This window comes from Apodemus sylvaticus, chromosome 13 (assembly GCF_947179515.1).
Source record: "Apodemus sylvaticus chromosome 13, mApoSyl1.1, whole genome shotgun sequence".
In the NCBI taxonomy this organism is placed as follows: Eukaryota; Metazoa; Chordata; class Mammalia; order Rodentia; family Muridae; genus Apodemus; species Apodemus sylvaticus.
In genome coordinates, this window is record NC_067484.1 from 8,076,035 (window position 1) to 8,081,060 (window position 5,026).

Here is a 5,026-nt window from a genome sequence, read left to right on the forward strand (position 1 = left end):
AGAGTAGTGTCAATACTCTTATCTATTTAATAGAGTAGTTGAAGTCTGACCTAATACAATTTAAGGCAACTAAATATCAAGTGGATATAGGACTAGAATATAGGAAGTCAATGTATCTCTATTTTTAGATCTGGAATGTCTTTCAATTTTCAATTTAATTAATTTAGCATTAGGTTCAGATTTTGTGTTTTTGAACATTTATCTTAAATAAAATGCTGGGAATATTCTCAGGAAAAATATAACCTGATGCATAATGGAATTGAAAATATTTTGCTTGGTATTTTTTCTGTTTTTTTTTTAATTAGATATATTCTTTAATTACATTTCAAATGATTTCCCCTTTCCTGGTCCCCGCTCCTGAAAATCCCATAAGCCATAACCCCTTCTCCTGTTCCCCAATCACCCCTCTCCAGCTTCCCTGTCCTGGTGTTCCCCTACACTGCTGCATGAAGCGTTTCCAGGACCAGGGGCCTCTCCTCTCTTTGATGTCCAACAAGGCCATCCTCTGCTGCCTATTCTTCCGAAGCCATGGGTGACATCATGTGTACAATCTGTTGATGTTTTTGCCTCTGGGAGCTCTGAGAGTACTGGGTGGCTCATATCATTGTTCCTCCTCTGGAACTGCAAACCCCTTTAGCTCCTTGGGTCCTTTCTCTAGCTTCTCTATTGCGGACCCTGTGCTCAGTTCAATGGCTGGATGAGAGTGTTTCCCTTTGTATTTGTCATACACTAGCAGAGCCTCCCAGGTGACAGCTATATCCAGCTCCAACTAGCAAGTACTTGTGGGCAACAATAATAGTGTCTAGGGTTTTTTTTGTTTTTTAGTTTTTTTGTTTTTTTTTTTGGTTTTTTGGATTTGTTTTTTTGAGACAGGGTTTCTCTGTATAGCCCTGGTTGTCCTGGAACTCACTCTGTAGACCAGGCTGGCCTCAAACTCAGAAATCTGCCTGCCTCTGCCTCCCAGAGTGCTGGGATTACAGGCGTGTGCCACCACCGCCCGGCTTAGGTTTTTTAACTGTATATTGATTGGATCACTAGGTGGCTTAGTCTTATTATTTAAAAAAAGTATATGTGTGTGTGTGTGTGTGTGTGTGGGCATGTGTGTGTTAATTTGAGATATTTTACTTGTACATGTGATCTTGTCTGTTTTAAAAATATGGATTAGCATTCTCTGACCATAGATACTGTGTGCTTCTATGGACAAGAGTAAAGAATTCCTTTTGCTTCTTGTTTGCAAGGTCTGGTGTTTGATCCTTCAGGAATTCAACAGCCACTGTTCAATGCTGATCGGTAATGTATATACCTATTAGGGAATCGACTGGCAGCAGAATACTATCCAAGTGTGATACCACCTAAGAGCTTTGTAAGCAAACTCTAACAGGCCTCTCTCCTAATGACATTTTATTTCCTTTTACAATTTCCATAGTTCTATGTGGGTGGGTAATTTGAAGAAAAATGTCTCTACATTACCTCTGAAGTATTAAGCTAAGTTGGGGGTGTTCCAAGGGATGCCCCCAACTTATTTGCCTTGACTTATTTGACTTGCTTGTTTGTCTTAATTCTCTGTCTAACACAATGTCTTTAATCATAAATGTTCCTGTGATACCTGCAAGATGCTAGTACTCTCTTTTTTAGATTTATGCCATAATCTGAACAAAAATGTGACTTTGTCTGAGCTGAAGAGCCTGATCTATCTATATTGCATTTTTTTCTCCTATTTATCAGTTTCAAAGCAAAGAACGCTGGGCTTCAGGCTTAATGTATGTAACTACTCAGGTTGAATCCCACCAATATATAAAAGCTAAACAGGAAAGTCTTTCAAATGAAAAGGATTTAATTTTGTCTAAATTTATTTTCTTAAATAGGAACAGATATTTATTTTAAAAACATAATTTCTTTAGTCATTCACTTTACTTCCTGATCACTGCCCCTCTCCTTATACTGCATTCACTTCTTCTCTGAGAATGAGGAGACTCTCTCTAGGTACTGGCTCACCATGACACATCAAGTCATGGATCAGATATTCTTATTTGAAATACAATCCACAATTAAATATACTGTTATGAGTGCTGTTGTGCCAAACATGATGTAGTTGTAATATGTGTATGGTATCTTGATGTTAATTAGGAAAATATCTCTTATCTATTCTTTTATATTTAATTTTTATTAACATTTTAATGCATATACTTAATGAGAAGTATTTGATTCACTCATAAACATATATACTGCAATGTTGAAATCAAGGTAAGTGGACACCTCACTCTTTGTCATTTCTTTGTAATGAAATCTTCAGAATCTCTGTAACAGTGTTGAAAATAAAAGTCTTATCAATATCTGTCTGTTTATATTTAAAAATTAATTTATTAGGGTACAACCACCCATTACTTGTTTTACAATTTAAGAGGGTGTGTGTGTGTGTGTGTGTGTGTGTATGTGTGTGTGTGTGTGTGTGTGTGTGTGTGTGGTGTATTTAGGGTAAGATTTCACATGCAAAATTCAGTAAGTCTTTGGGTCCCACAGAGTTTCCATCTTTTATAGAAACCAGTGAAAATGTATGATGACTGACAGTGCATGTAAACACTTATGGAGTAGAGTCTGAGTATTCAACTAAATAGATGCTATTGATCTCTTAGAACATTTTAAAGACCTTCCTTGTTCCAGCCATTTACTCATGATCTGTAAAATTCTGCCAAGTTTTAAACTACTAGTGTATGCTTCATGGTTTGACATTGCTCAGCAGAAACTGAAAATTGTCAGGAGTGGAGTTAAAATTAATGTGTCTCAAAACATTACTAATACTAAATTGTCTGGGATATCTTTGACTATTATTCACTCAGCAAGTTTATTAAGCAGCAACTGTGAGCCAGGAATTGTACTCAACTATAGGTTAAAACTGTAAATTATGCAACATTTCCTTTACTTATGAATATGTAGAACTTAAACTCTAAGAAACTGTTTAGAATTTTGAGTGAGACTGAAGGCATCACTCAGAATTTTGAACAGTTTGTATGAAAAATAAAAATATAACAATGGGGCGTGTAACTAGGATTAGTAAAAGAGAAACTAAAATGTTATCTAATCAGAACGGAGAAGCTTGAGGAGCAGTACAAACAGAAATATAAAAACTGAGTATTGAGTATTTTATTAAAATGTGACTTTAAAATTAAAAGCACACTTTGTGGAAACATTTCAGTTATAATTATATTTTAGAACTATTAAACTTCAAAGTATCAATTTGTGTTATAAAACTTTCTTACTCAACATTAATGGTGACATGAATAAACAAAAAAATTAAATGAGACTTACAAAACTATCAAAAATATATTTAATGGAGTAGTGAAAATTAAGGGACACATTTATCTGGTATTATCTATAATGAACTGAGGATGGAAATCTGTTTCTACTTAGATAAAATGTTGATGCTGGGTACAGAGTTCAATTTATATAACAACTGTACATTCATTCATGTGTCCCTTAGAAGCCAAAGAAATGAGCACCCTGAATATTTGGTCTCTGCCATTATAAGCACTTATATTCTGCCTCTTTCATGAAATAACTATCCTGTAAGAAAAAAAAAAGCAATTCATTAATCATGTAATGTATTCTATATAACACTAAAGTTTGAAGAGAAAATAAGCAGATCATTAAGATAGTTTTAAAATTTGCATAACTTTTACACATCTTCTAAGTAAATCATGCAATCTCTTTGCACCCCAGAAAGTATTGGAGATTGGCTAAATCACAGCAAAAATAGGAAAGAGAATTTGGGAGTGCACATGAGGGAAATTTTGCTATAATAGATGATTCGAGTACCCTTGACTAAAACTGGGAATGGAACATAATACTTCACCCATAGAGGGTACAGATGATGACCAGCAGTGTTTGGAACAACACTCTTCATATATAATGTCATGGTCAGCAGTGAGTCAAGGGTGGTGACACTGTGGAGAAGAAAGAAGTCAGAAATTGGGGTAACAGTAGAGATGAATCATTTGTGAGAACGAACTGAGCTTTTCTTTCAGCAGACATTATGGCATTCTTAGATCATTGTGCTATGACCAAAGACAGTCCTGTGATCTCCTCTTAGAAATTCTTTCTCTTCACCCTCAGATTCTATCATTTTTCATTTGCTATTTCATTTCCAAAATGGCTTAATTAATCAAATGTCCGCTAATAAATTGGAAATACATTAGGGAATGCAAAATCTTCCTGGAGTAAGATAGCCAAGAAAACACAGAAAGCACTTCACATAAAACCTAGCAGAGAAGCTTCCTCTCCAAGTAGATGGGCATAACACAACTGAGCGGTGTGTAGACACTGAGAGATTTTTGAAATACTCTCTCCAACATTGGATGTCTTCCTCAAGACTCTCCTCTCACTGCTAAGGGAGCCATGAGGAAGAGGAGGTAGAAAGGTAGTAAGAGCCAGAGATGTTGGATGAGTTCAAAGAAACTCTTCTATATACAATAGGAGTGATGACTATAGCAGGATGCCTATACAGGCTCACACTAGAGTTCCAGTGCTAAGAGATTTAAATGGATGCCTACTTGCTAGAGAAAAAATAATTTTCTCCAATATAGTCACACTGGATATCAACCACACTTAAGCGTAGACCCCATGCCCAGAAGTAGACGGCCTACATAAGATGAATAAAGTGGCAGTTTGTGGATGTTTTGTTTCATATTGCTTTGGTTGTATGTTTTTTATACTAGTCATTTGCTTCTATGTTAGGATTATCTGTTTTGGGTTTTTATGGTATGTGTGTGTGTGTGTGTGTGTGTGTTGTACCTGTTTCTTGTTCCATTTTTTCTTTCTGTTTTCCTGTTTGGCTTTTAAAGAAAGGAAGAAAGTAAGGGTGGCTAGGTGGGGAGAATATGAGGAAACACTGTGATCAAATAAAAATAAAACAGCAATAACTAAGTCCCTTACTTGAGTCTAACATTAACTAGTTGAATATTTTGTCATCTAAATTATTTGTGTAACATTTCTGTCTATATGCCACATTAGCTCTCAGAGTAATATCTCT